The sequence below is a fragment of the Thamnophis sirtalis genome, unplaced genomic scaffold (genome assembly GCF_051295495.1).
Source record: "Thamnophis sirtalis isolate CommonGarterSnake01/CBP01778 unplaced genomic scaffold, rThaSir2_p1.2 scaffold_8, whole genome shotgun sequence".
NCBI classification, from domain to species: Eukaryota; Metazoa; Chordata; class Lepidosauria; order Squamata; family Natricidae; genus Thamnophis; species Thamnophis sirtalis.
Genome location: NW_028261388.1, coordinates 73,198,327 through 73,213,408, shown reverse-complemented (window position 1 = coordinate 73,213,408; position 15,082 = coordinate 73,198,327). Strand labels below are relative to the sequence as shown.

Sequence of the window (15,082 nt, the reverse complement as noted above, 5' to 3'; positions counted from 1 at the left end):
TCCTGCCTCTTTCTCTCTCACACATATATATATACACAAAGGTCACTTAAAACTATTGTCTTTTTTTCTGATGATGATTCCAAAAATTGTTTGGACATGACATGCCAGACTGAGGCCATAATTCATGGTTTCTAAACTAGACCAAGAATGATGAACTCCTGTATTTTCGGAAAAATCATATTAATTTTCAGTATTAATATCATTCTCTCCTTATTTGGAAGCTACCAGTCAGACAGACCTAATTATTAAGAGATGGTGCATTTGCATCTTACAGAAATTCATAACATTAAAATGTATTATGTAAAATGGGATTTTCTTTTCATAACTGCCAGAAATTTGCAATACGAAGACTAATATTATCCAGAATGGTTAGAGCAGAAAGTGAGGCTAAAGAAAGCAATTCTATATATTATTTATTTTACAAAGAAGTTGTTAAAATTGTTAAAGTTGTTAAAATGCATAATTTTATTTTCAAAAGCATCATCATTTTTTCTTCTTAAAATCATTATTTCTTTTTAAAATCATCATTATTTTTCTTTTTAAAATATCCATTTCAAATGGTCTGCATTTCTAGGCCAGCATATCTTTGATATGAATATTCTATGAAGCTCTGTTCAGAGTCTCTTTGGGAGAACGTCATTTTATATATCTCTGTTAGATACCTAGCATTGTTGTCATCCAGTTTATATAGATTGCCCAAGGGGAATATAAGAATAAATTAGATCTATTAAAGAATTCTATCATTTGCACCACAACAAAGCTTTTTTTTAAAAACTCATGGTAATATATAATGATTCAACATACTTTATTTTCCAGTAAGGACAATTGCAATGAGCAATGGCTTTTGATCTGTGCTTCAGAGGACCCTGGAGTTAGTTGGAAGTTTGTTAAAGTTTCTGGTAGGTTTATTTCTCTGGGTAACACAGTCTCTTACAATGTCCAGTTGTGAGAAACTTTATTCAATTATTCTCTAGTTTAGAAATTCTCTAGTTTAGAAAGAACTATAATGAGATTCACCAGGTCTGGTCTGCATCTTCTAAAACTACATAGATATTAAGAACATTTTCCAGACACCTACACAAATGAATGTACAGCTGTTCATCATTGCACACAAACATTTTAAAGCCACCAGCTCAGAAAAAATTACAGGCTTAAAGAAACCTAATTTGCTGTATGTTTGCTGAAAAGTATTGTTTAAGTTATTCTTATGTGCCAAAGTCATGTGTTTGTCAGATATTCAGCTATGATGCTGCTTCAATTCAAAACTATAAATTGGCAGAAAGAAAGGCTTACTGAAGTGCATTAGAGCATCACTCTGATAACATCCTAGGAAAATCATCTGGTGAGAACATTAAATATTTTTTTATAATTGCTTTCATGAATATTTAGCCATCTCAAAATTCAGACTGGTTCAATTTGAAGTCATTTGTTTTACAAAATAGTTGAAAGTAACAATATTTTGCGCATTAATTCTTGGCAAAGTTGTAAACAGAGCATTTACAAAGGTGATCAGAGTTTAGACCTCATATAACTCTTTGTTAACCTCTCCCAGATAAATAAAAATATGCATAAACAATTCTTATGTGCAGTACTTGATCTTACAACATTAAAAACAGCAGGAGAAAATAATTTGGTCAAACAACAACCCTAGACAAATAAAAATATGGAATTAACAGTTGGCCAGTGAGTATTGGCAACCACAAAATGGAATTTGCTGCTTGTTGGGTTCACCGAGTCCTAGTAATAAACTGACATATCTTATGTCGCTCAGTAATCTCTCTTCAAACCTGGCACAAGCAACTCTTATATAACCAGCCGCTGGGAAAATTTGGAAAAAAAACGAAACAAGGCAGAGGCTATTTTGGACTTTCTCCAAAATCTATAACATGTCCAATTGTGTTCTCAGCCCTCTTTTCAGAGAAGTGATAAGCGAGTATCCCTAGTGCTTGGATGCAACTGAAATTTGTGGACCTTTGAAAAAGAAGGATTCCTAATAGTACAAAGGTATGTATTATGGCTACTGAGAAAATTCAGAATGTGGCATTTACAAAGACCTACTACTTATTTGCTTTTTTTTTTTTTAAAAAAAAGATACTTAAACTACCTTGTAATAAATTTTCTCAATTGGATAAAAATGGAGTACAAACCCATTTGCCCAAATTTTCTAAGTAACTCTTTCCTTCGTTTATGTATCCTTTTACCACTCCTGATTTCCCTATTATTATTCCTGCAGCTGAAATGACTGTTCATATGAGAGCCATCACAGAGCTTGTAGCTCATGTTGTGAAAACTCAGTGAAGAGCCTCAGGAAAATTACCAGCTATTAATTTCGGAAAATCAGGTTATAAACAAATAAATCAAAACAAAGGAGTTGAATAGTTATTTATTTAATCTCATATTATTTTAATGGATTCATTGGATTATGAATCAACTTTAAAACCATGTATATATTACTCTTGATGACAGGAATTATAAAATACCAGCCTTAATGTGCAGAAATGATTCATAACACAAAAAGCATTGAACAGTAATAATACTAATGAATTCATAAAAGCTTTCTTTCTCCCTTTTTGTCTCTGGATTGTATTGATGATAAATGGAAAAATGCAATAGTTACCACAGGTTGACCATACAACTTAACTAAACATTGAGCAATAGGTCAAAGCTACGTTTAAAAAAAATTGTAATCCATTAATGCATGGTTTGTAATTTGTCAGTTTGTTGCAGAAATCAAATACAGAAAGGACACACAGTTAACTGATTCAGCAGGATTCATTAACTTCTCTTTATATACAATATAACACATAAGTAAATGTAAAATACCAACAGGTGGTTCTTCCAACCTGGTAGAGAGAAGAGATTGGTTTCAGTTCAGAGCTCAGACTAGTTTTAGTTTCAGTTCTCAGAGCTTAGCACAGCTAAGCCACGCCCAAGCTCCTTACTTTCTCAGCTCCCATTGGCTGACCTTGTTACTAAGCCCTATTCATTGGCTGACCTCGTTACCATGTCTCTGCCAGTCATGAATTCTCTGACATAATTCAATTTATTCATTTAATTGGATAGCTCTGGAGCTTTATTATTACACTAATTCTAAGTGCTACTTTTATTTATAAAAGCATTTGCCCCTCATCTTTCTGGCTCAAAACTATTCCAGAATGACTAGCAACTATATAAATTGTAACTAAAAAAATAAACACCATACAATGGCAAACCTGATTCTTTTAAGAGGTGAACAATCCAAATACGCTGAAGATAAGTTACAGAATTATCCTGCAATCATACGTTCTCTTAAAGACATTTCGAATTTGATTCAATCTATTGTTTCATATAATTACTGCATTCAAAAACAAATAATCCATATCTCCTTAGAGTGTGGAAGAAAGTGTGCTAAGCAATCATTACTATCCTGGAGTGAATTTAAAAACCCTGGACAATTGTTTCTTGTAGTTTCATGAAGATCTTAAAGAAATAGTAGGATGGGGATCTCATAAATCCAAGCTCAGGAGATAAGGTCGACTTTGAATGTATTCTTTAGGAAAGACTGAAAACACAGTAAACAATAACCTAACCATCACACTCTCCATCTGACCCAGTGGTGGGATTCAGCCAGTTTGCACCTATTCAGGAGAACCGGTTATTAACTTTCTAAGCAGTTCGGAGAACCGGTTGATGGAAGAAACCTCCTTTTGTTTTTTTCCACTTTACAGGGCTAATCCTGTAAGGAAGGCAGGAAGGAAACATTCTGGTGTTGTTTCTAGCCTAATCTTTATTGCCCTGTTTACAGAAACTGCCTCCGGTTAACCCTTATTACATTGTAACAGTTGATGCGAAGCGCCCTTGACATGAGTGACGTTGAGTTGGCCACACCCACCCAGTCACATGACCACCAAGCCATGCCTACCCAACTAGTCATTAGGGCAGAGAACCGGTTGTTAAATTATTTGAATCCCACCACTGATCTGACCCCAAATAATACTATCTTTAATAGTAACAAAAGCTGCTAAGAGCTGAAACAAAAAAGGACACTCTCCTACTCCCTAGTTCTCATCCACAGACTGAAGCCGTAGTTTTCAATCTCAAGCCTGCAATAGAAACAGGTTGAAATACAGTACTTGATATTTCTGAACTTAAGTCACCAACCTCTTGCCAGGTATAGAGAGTGACCACAGATGACTCAATATGCTGGGATAAGAAGAAGGCTTTTTAAATTCTACTCCTGTCATCTTGACAAACAAAAATGTATTTACAAATACCGTTAAAATACATAAGAGGGTTTTTAGAATATTATGTTGCCTGTGCTGATGACTGTACAGCTTTAGTATTATATGTCTGTAAGCTATGCTGAGCTACTTGGAATTGGACAGCATACAATTTTGTTATAAATAAGTTAATGCTTGGTCTTAGAATTATTTAACCAAAGCTATATATGTGTGTGTGTGTGTGTGTGTGTGTGTGTGTGTATGTATATATATATGTATGTATATATATATATATATATATATATATATATATATATATATATATATATATATATATATATATATATATATATGTATATATATATATGTATATATATATGTATGTATGTATGTATGTATGTATGTATGTATATATGTATATATGTATATATGTATATATGTATATATGTGTGTATGTGTGTATGTGTGTATGTGTGTATATGTATATATGTGTGTATATGTATATATGTGTGTATGTATATATGTATATATGTATATATGTATATATGTATATATGTATATATGTATATATGTATATATGTATATATGTATATATGTATATATGTATATATGTATATATGTATATATGTATATATGTATATATGTATATATGTATATATGTATATATGTATATATGTATATATGTATATATGTATATATGTATATATGTATATATGTATATATGTGTGTATATGTATATATGTGTGTATATGTGTGTATATGTGTGTATATGTGTGTATATATGTGTATGTCTATGTCTATGTATGTCTATGTATGTCTATGTGTGTCTATGTGTGTATATGTGTGTATGTCTATGTCTATGTATGTCTATGTGTGTCTATGTGTGTATATGTGTATATATATGTGTGTCTATGTGTGTCTATGTGTGTATATGTGTGTATGTCTATGTATGTCTATGTGTGTATATGTGTGTATATGTGTGTATATGTGTGTATATGTGTGTATATGTGTGTACGTGTGTGTATGTGTGTATGTGTGTATATGTGTGTATGTCTATGTATGTCTATGTGTGTATATGTGTGTATATGTGTGTATATGTGTGTATATGTGTGTATATGTGTGTACGTGTGTGTATGTGTGTATGTGTGTATATGTGTGTATGTGTGTATATGTGTGTATGTGTGTCTATGTTTGTATATATGTGTATATATGTCTATATATATATATATATGAGATGCAGCAAAAAACAAGCAAGATTTAAATTGGAAGGATTTATCCAATTTTTTCGTTTGAAAAAGCTGGGAGTAAACTAATACAAACGATAGTTTGGACATCTGTGATTTAACTGTTTTCAAAATAATAAATTCACCATTCATAGAGTCAACCATGGAAAAGCAGACTTCAACCTGTTTAGTGCCATAAAGTATAGTGACGTTTAACATACTAATATCATTTGCATCAATGAATGGCCTATAAATTTCACCATTGCTCCTGCCCATTCTGACAAGCTCCTCCAAGCAAGCTCATAAAAGAAGCTGATTGTTCTCTATTCCAACCTTTTCCAATATTCTTTAACAGGTCTCAAAGGACTTCTACAGTCTTATTAAAGGACCATCTAGGGCCAAGCCCATTACCAAGATATAACCTATGATTGATTAGGGACCCAGAGCATCAAGAGTATTTTTCTTTGCAGCCGAAAAATAAAAGTATAAAATTATTTCTTTCAAATGTACTACAGTTCGGTTGTATTTCAGTACAAGAACACTAAAGCAACATAAAGAACTCACCAATTAATCACAATTCAGCCTTTTTTTGTCTCCTACAAAATGTAATGTTTTTTTTAAAAAAACAATTACATTGACAGTGCATTTAAAGTGAAACAAGTACTATATATTGTTTCTTTGGGGAGTTTGCTCTTACACTTCATCTGTCAAGGTTTGGTGTCGCAAATTTTGGATTTTATTTTTTATTATTTCAATCTTGTTCTACAAATATTGGAAAGAGATGTGCTCAAAAACAAAACAAAACCCAGAAGTGATGGGAGAAGCAAATACTGCTCCAATATTTAATTGCCATAGTATTGATTCCCTCAGCTGGAATGAGGAATCTTGAGTCTCCCTCAATCATTGCCTCTCTTCTAGGAACAGCATATCCAAATGCTTCCTTCTTTTAGAGCCAAGGTGGCGCAGTGGTTAAATGCAGCACTGCAGGCTACTGCTAGATCAGCAGGTCAGCGGTTCAAATCTCACCGGCTCAGGGTTGACTCAGCCTTCCATCCTTCCGAGGTGGGTAAAATGAGGACCCAGATTGTTGGGGGCAATATGCTGACTCTCTGTAAACCGCTTAGAGAGAGCTGAAAGCCCTATGAAGCGGTATATAAGTCTACTGCTATTGCTATTGCTATTGCTATTCCTGTTTTAAGAAGACTTAAGTTATTCCACCAGGGTTTAAAACTTGAAATGTGATATTTTTTCCTCTGCTAGTACAATGCGTTTTGATTTTTGGTTAAATTAACAAACGTTGTTGGGGGTTGCAGCCATTCTGGCTCACCTCAACCCCTCAGTGGCTTTCAATGTTATTGACGATGGCATCCTTCTGAACTGCCTTTGGGAATCAGGAGTGGTTCTTCTCTTGTGGCAGTCAGTGTTGGTGGAAGGCAGTGGTGGGTTTCAAAAATTTTTTGAACCTACCCTGTGGGTGTGGCCTCCTTTGTGGGAGTGGCTTGCCAGCCATGTGACCTGCTGGGAGTGGCTTGCTGGCCATGTGTTTTCTCTCTCTCTCTCTCTCTCTCTCCTTCCTTCCTTTTGTTTCTCTGTCCCTTTTCCCTTTTTTCTTTCATCTCACTCTCACTTTTTCTTTCTTTTTTATTTATTTATTTCTTCCTTTCTTTCTCTTTCTCTCTCTGTGAGTCTGTCTGTCTGTCTGTCTGTCTGTCTGTGTGTGTGTGTGTGTGTGTGTGTGTGAGAGAGAGAGAGAGAGAGAGAGAGTCAGTGAGTGAGTCAGTGGTGGGTTTCAAAAAATTTTGGAACCTCTTCTGTAGGTATGGCCTGCTTTCCGGGTCCACTGGTCGAACCTCTTCCAACCGGTTCAGTAGATTTGATGAACCGGTTCTACCAAACTAGTGCGAACTGGTAGGAACCCACCTCTGGTGGAAGGGGAGAGGTCATGTTTTGGGACACTGTATTGTGGGGTTCCCCAGTGCTTGAGGTTTTCCATTCTTCTTTTCAACATCACATGAAACAGCTGAGAGAGGTCATCCACTGGTATGGGGTGCAGCAGTGGTGGGATTCAAACCGGTTCTCTGCGCTAATGATTTCTTCCAACAGCCAATTCACCAAACTGCTCGGAAACTTAACAACGGTTCTCCCAAAGTGGTGCAAACTGGCTGAATCACACCACTGGGGTGCAGTACCATCAATATGCTGGTGATATCCAATTATATACATATCTCCATCCCTAGCCAGACAGATGATACTGTGGCAGTGCTGTCCAAGAGCATGGAGGCTATAAGAGTTTGGGAAGAGTTGACTTCCACTCATTCCTGGCAAGACAATTACTCTGAATTTGTGCCCCAAATAATAATATTCCACCTCTGGCTCTGGGTTGGGGGAGCATCCACCTGGAATAAGTCGGTGTGCAATTGGGAGGGGGCTGTTATTTCTCCTGTTTGAGGTGGCTGGGGAATGGGGCTTGTACAGATTCATCTGGTGCTCTAATTGTGCCCTTTCTTGGAGACCTTGCACAACTCTTGTTTGGATTGAAGATCCATCCTGAAGCTACAACTTGTGCAGAATGTGGTGTCTCCAGGTTTACCCATATAACTCTCTTGTGAGAGTTGCACTGGCTTCCAGTTTCTTTCCAGGTGCAATTCAATATGCTGGTTATTATCCTATATGGCACCCGGTCAAGTTATCTGTAGGATTGCCTTCTCCCTTAGAACATCTACCCATCCTACCAGGTTAAATAGGGTGGGCACATGCCTAGTTGCTGCTCTTATCACATTTTATGAAATCTGGGAACCATGAGGTTTCTCTGGCATCCCCTGCCCTGTGGAACCCCCTTCTACTTGACGTTTGGCAGGCCACTACCCATCTAGCCTTCCAAAGAGCACTTAAGATCTGGCACTTAAGATCATCACCATTGGATTCAGAGCCCCTCAGTATGGTTAGGATGGGGCATGCCTTTTGACCTGGCCTTATATACATTTCCTGGCAAAAAATAAATGGGAAAATGCCATTGGGGAAAGATCTGGCTTTTCCCCAAAGCACAGAGAAAGGGTGAAGTAGATGGGAGGGTTTAACAAGGATGTTGAAAGTCTAACTTTGGCAGCAGATTTTTAATGTTTTTCAGTCTAAAAGATTCATATATTATACTGTTTTCACTTAAGTTATTTTATTTGTTGACTGGGAGATACCCAGAGTTTGACTTAAGATAAGCAGCTGTTCTGATGCCCTCCTCCTTCCAGTAATGAAAGCCGAGACAAGCTTAATTAGAATGTACTTTTGATAGCAAGAAGTCAAAATCTTAGGGGCTGAAAGCCAAGCAGACAAACAAATAAGGACCTTGGCAGCAAGTCAGACAAACCTCGGCAGCAATTCAGACAAACCTTAGCAGCAATCCAGCCTGCCAAGTTAGTTACGTTCTCTTTAGTCAATGCGTTCACTTCTGCAAGAGGGGCGTCACAAACAGTCTTTTTATAGTCTGGAGAGGAGCCTAATGACCACCAGCTGAGCGCAATTACCTCCTGTAATTGCGTAATTATTCCTGACACCTAGTAACTCTTCGATGGCGTGCATCCAGGAACAACTCACTGGTGGCTTCTGGATCACTCTCCCTTGTCTCCTCCCCACTGGTCCAAGGCTCAGGCGCCTCCTGGTGGCCAACCAGTCTCTCTGTGCCCTGCTCAGAGTCAGAACCCTGTCCAGGGTCCTCCACATCCTCCAGGGCTGACTCATAGGGCCCCTCGCTATCGGAGTCTGGTGGCAGTTCCAATGGCTCCTGCTGGGCCACAACAAGCAGCTAAATAAATGTTTTAAATAAATAGATGAAATAAATAGAATATATGCAGTTTATGTAATGTTCATTTTTTTTCATAGCATGGTTTTTAACAGACTGTGAAAATCCGAACAGCCCTCTCAAAACAGAGAGCTATTCACAACTGAAGTAATCTACAAGCCCAGCAGATAAACGAATGGATGAATCAAATACTGTTTTCCTCTCCGCTGAGCTAATTTCTCTCTTGATGATGTGTAAGTCGTTGACTTGGCAATATATTGCTTGGTTTCCAATTTAAGGGCTCTGCTAAACCATGATACATAACACAATCCATGTTTTGGATAGAAATACTGTGTTTCCCTGAAAATATGATGTCCCGAAAATAAGGCCATGCCTGAGTTTTGGGGTGCGCCTAAATATATACCTTCCCCCGAAAATAAGCCCAGTGGACAACACCCCCCCCCCTGGCTGGGCAGAGCACCACTCACCAACCAAGCAATATCCCAAAGGCACCAAGCCGCATGAGCGCCTCTCCCTCCTGCTCGCGCGCCTCCCAGTCCTTATCATGTTGATGTGGGTGAAGCCGATGAGCACCAGGTGCATGAGGAGCTAACAACCAATGCCACTGGCGCCCACTACCAGCACCCGTGCAGAAGCCAGGGCCTGGGCCAGCTCTCCCTGCAGGGCCTGGCTGCTGCCGCTACCATCCCAGCACTGTGGATGGCTTCCAATCCCTGGCTGGAAGCTGTGGGAAGCAGAGAAGAGGCTGATTGGGCCAGCCGCCTGTTGCCGAGTCTTCCAAGCCGGGGCAGAGTCTTCCAGCAGTGGCTGCTCTGGGACTGCACTTCCCACTCTATGGCTCTGCCCCGGCTGCCGGAAGACTGACGAGCGGCTGTGTGGCATGTTGCAGCAGCACAACACAGCAGCCATGAGGTGACCACACTTGCTGCCTCCTGCACCCTCAAAATAATAAGCCCCCCTTCCCCCAAAATAAGCCCAAGCCCTTATTTGGGGGATGAAAAGAAAATAAGACCCTGTCTTATTTTCAGGGAAACACGGTATTATGACAGCAACATTGGGCAAATATTATATACACCGATATAACCGATGTGGGGAGGAGGTAGAATCTAGGGCTCAATTGAAAGATCATCTTGAGGTTTGGTTAAAAGAACCTTAACTATAGTTTGTTGGGTTCCTGTCAGTGGTGGGTTTCAAAAATTGTTTGAACCTACTCTGTGGGTGTGGCCTCCTTTGTGGGAGTGGCTTGCCGCCCATGTGACCGGATGGGAGTGGCTTGCCGCCCATGTCACCGGATATGAAGATGCTGATGACACTTGTCAGAACCACCTTAAATTACCTCACACACAGCACTGGCATGCATAAGAATATGATGTAAGCTTGTTTTTTAAAAGGCATCTTTGGTTTGAGTTAAAACAACTTCAACACACACAATGTTCTGATTGCACCACAAACGCAGTAGTCATCCTTACCTTTCACAGAGGCACTGAGTTTTATAAATATGAGCATGATAGTGTAGAATAATCATATCCAAGGACCAGTGGTGGGTTTCAAAAAATTTTGGAACCTCTTCTGTAGGTGTGGCCTGATTTCCGGGTCCACTGGTGGAACCTCTTCTAACCGGTTCAGTAGATTTGACGAACCGGTTCTACCGAATAGGTGCGAACTGGTAGGAACCCACCTCTGGTTCCTGTGATATGGTACATAGTTGCTATCACTGTTTCTTATAGCTGCTGTTTCTTGGAAACAATTCAGCTGAAAAGGAACTGGATCGGGAATGGAGACAGAGTCAGATTTAGGTCAAACTAAACATGTTGTATATTTGAAAACTGAAACCAAACTTTGCTTTTTAAGTGTCATCTATGCTTCAATATAAAGTCTGAACTGAACCAGAGCTCCTAGCCAATTAACACAGCCTGAACGTAATGTTGCCAATGTATTCTGAAAAAGAAAAGAAATATATTGCAACACTGGTTGAATTTTTTTCCCCACTGTTTGCCTCTGAGGGAACACTAAACCTGTACTTAACAAGAGCTACCATAATTGCACAGACTGATTAGAAAAATAAAACCAATCCTTGAATTGTACTGGTGGTACGCTCAGCAATTCAGAATCAATTTTAAAAGTTCAAAGGCTAGGAAATTGGAGGGTGCGTTTCCAGTGTGGTATACGCACTTAAAATAGGTCTGCACAAACATGTAAGGCAGTAACTCTCGGAAATGATAGAGGCAGAAGCAGCAGCTGGTGTTTGAACACATTAACACAGGAGCATTTCTTTGGGTTTTTCCAGTCTACGAAAATGCTGATATGACAAAACCAAAAGGGGAGACAAGAAAAATCAATCAACAATCATATTAACTATTTGTTACCCCAAATATAAGCTTATCTCAACTAGGAAGAGTTTCTTCAAAACAAATACTTCTCGAGCTAGCTGATTTAGGGGAAACAAAAACAATATTCCAGTTTAGTTGTCAGAAAGCATATGAATTTTCAATTTTGAAGAATATGCACATTATATTATGAGAAAGGTGTTAACATCCTGGCAAGTAGAGAGAGAACTTTGTTCAGTTTATAACTACTGTAAATATGTTCTGTTACTGGCATAAGTGATTAGGAGAGCTTTGTTGGAAAAAACTTTGGCAAAATTTTGATTGTTGATGTAACCCTGCTTCTATAAGTGCTTAAAAAAATAGGGCATTTTAATGTTCCCTGAGAAGACACAGAAGTACTTGGAGTCCTCAACCATGACCCAACAAATGGGTGCAGACGAAACCGCAACGTCATCAATGCGCCCACAACAGCGCGCCGAGAAAAGCACGCCGACAGAAGCGTGATTTAAGTTAAGGTAAGGGTTAGGTTCAGGGTTAATTTTAGGGTTAGGTTTAGGGTTAGGTTCAGGGTTAGGTTTAGGGTTAGGTTTAGGGTTAGGTTTAGGGTTAGGTTTACAGTGCGCTTCTGTCGGTGTGCTGTTGTCGGCGCGCTTCATCGCTCATTTGTCGGCGCGGTTTAGAACTCGCGGTTTTGTCACCACGGTTTAGTCAGGCGCGCTTTTGTCGGTCGCCTTTTTGTCGGTGAACCGTCCTCAACGTATGACTGCAATTGAACCCCAACTTTATGTTGCTAAGCAAGATATTTGTTAAGTGAATTTTGTCCCATTTTATGACTTATCTTGCCACACTTGTTAAGTGACCCCCTGCAGTTGCTAAATTAGTAACACGGTTGTTAAGTGAATCTGGATTCCCCGTTGATTTTGCTTGTCAGAAGGTCACAAAAATTGATCATATGACTTTGTAACTTCAAGCAGTCACTAAACGAATGGTTGTAAGTTGAGGACTACCTGTAATTCTCATTGAACTTAAAAAAAAAAAGCCCAATCCTGTAAGAAAATCCTGGGTATTGACTTTACCTATATGGGCCATTCTCTTAGTTTAGCCTAAACTCTGATCAAGTAAGCTTCACTCAAAACATTTGGGGGTAAAAGATGGAGAGTGACAGAAGAGACCAGAAATCAACCTGAATAGGTGTCTCAGAACCTGTATGGGGTAAGGAAGGTGACTTTGATAGAAATATGCAAAAACCATTAACTGGGCAAAGGGGACTGAAACATTTTTAGGCTCTGGGAATAGAGATAATATTTTAATGTGGCTCAGGCAGACACCTAATTCACGGTAGAATGAGAAGTAGGAAGAGGTCCAATACTATCAAATTTAGGAAATTCTGTTATTATAGCCAATCTCAATAAAAGTAGTTTTAATCCTCCTGTGAAGTTGATTTCATGGTCTGAGCTACCCAGTGAGTTTGAAAGTGTCATCCCTTCCTAGTTTATCATTTGAGCAAAGTTGGCATCCCAAATTTGGGCAGAAGACATATACATCTCCCCTTCATTCTACAATTACAAACTTTTGACCAATGTCAGGACAGTACTATTCCTTAAATAGTGGCCTGATACCATACAACACTGTTGTGGCCCAGCAGGAGCCATTGGAGCTGCCACCAGACTCCGACAGCGAGAGGCCCTATGAGTCGGCTCTGGAGGATGTGGAGGACCCTGGACAGGGTTCTGACTCCGAGCAGGACGCAGAGAGACTGGTTGGCCGCCAGGTGGCGCCTGAGCCTTGGACCAGTGGGGAGGAGACAAGGGAGAGTGATCCAGAAGCCAGCAGTGAGTTGTTCCTGGCTGCACGCCATCAAAGAGCTACTAGGCATCAGGAACAATTACGCAATTATAGGAGGTAATTGCGCTCCGCTGGTGGTCATTAGGCTCCTCTCCAGACTATAAAAGGACTGCTTGTGCACATGCCTCTCATGCAGAAATCAACGCATTGACGAAAGAGAACTATTGTAACTAACTTGGCTGGATTGCTGCCAAGGTTTGTCTGAGTTGCTGCCAAGGTTTGTCTGAGTTCCTGCCAAGGTCCTTATCTGTTTGTTTGCTTGGCTTTCAGCCACCGAGATTTTGGTCTTGCTATTAAAGTACATTCTAGTTAAGCTTGTCTCGGCTTTCATTACTGGATGGAGGAGGGGGTCAGAACACAACACAATATTTTTTTTACGGCCCCATGTATAAAACAAATGGCTCATAGGAGTTACAGTTGGGCAAGAAAGGAATATACCACTTCATTTACATTTTCATTTACATATCCCAGGGTGTCTTAAACTCTACGATACAGAACTGTATCACAACTCTGATCTGCAGGCCTGCACAGGCAAAATAAAAAGCTAAGCCCGAAGCAAATTTTATTGATGCAAGACTGATCAGGTTTTTTTTAATAGTGATCTCCCTTTAAGTTTTTAACCGCTGTGGTTTGATCTACATTTTGAGAACTTCTCTGCTAAGCTGTAACACAGCAAATATAGCTTTGACTTAATATTTTGTACAAACCCAACCACTTTAATTGTAAAGCACTGTCTGTAGCATACTGTGGGTTATTCAACAAAGAAACAAAGGCTTATAAAAATATGTGAACTGAAGAACCACTCATCAACTATCATGTGAGATAATTTCAAAAGGAGTTTATGAAACAAATTATGTAAATTTATGTTAAGCTAGTTCCCAACGTAAGTTGGATGTCTCACATTAATTGCAGTGTCTAGTAGTAGAAGTAGTAGAAGTAGTAAATCAGATTGTTTCTGATTATTTGAAACTCTCTTTATCCATCAGGTTTTGTAACTACTATTTAGGTATATCAGGACCTCTGAATATGCCATGTATTATTTTGCCTTGACTAGGCAATATTTGGAATTGGATTCAGGGTACTTGAGAGACCGCCTGCTGCCAATTACCTCCAATAGATCGATCAGATCCCACAGATTAGGCCTCCTCCGAATTCCATCCACCGGCCAATGCCGACTGGCGACTACCCGGAGGAGAGCCTTCTCTGTGGCTGCTCCGACCCTCTGGAACAACCTCTCCGTGGAGATTCGAACCCTCACCACCCCCCAGGCCTTCCGCAAAGCCCTTAAAACCTGGCTGTTCCGACAGGCCTGGGGCTAAAGAGCTTTTGCCCCCCCCCTCGAATGGTATGGTTGTTGTGTGCTTTTAAATTGTGTATTGTTCTGTTCGTCTTTTTTATCCCTTATCTGTACCCCCTTCCCTGACTTGGATTGTGAGCCGCCCTGAGTCCCCTCCAGGGAAAAGGGCGGCATATAAATGCAATAAATTCAATTCAATTCAATTCAGTTCAGTTCCTTGCACAACAGTTAAAAGAAGGCTTTGGGCAAATTGAATCATATACCAGAAAAGATCAGTTAAAACAGTGGGTGTGGAAATCAAATTATATGAAGAAAACGTGACAAGAGCTGAGTAAAACTAGCCTGGAAAGAAGAGATTTAGAGAGAGAGATGACAATAATCTTTAGATAACTCCAAGG

General features: G+C 39.2%; 1 protein-coding gene across 2 annotated transcripts in view; it reads right to left on the bottom strand.

The window, feature by feature from the left end:
• Positions 1–15,082, bottom strand: part of SEMA5A (semaphorin 5A) — a 241,658-nt gene that overhangs the window by 139,427 nt on the left and 87,149 nt on the right. The gene's annotated exons all lie outside the window — the stretch shown is intronic.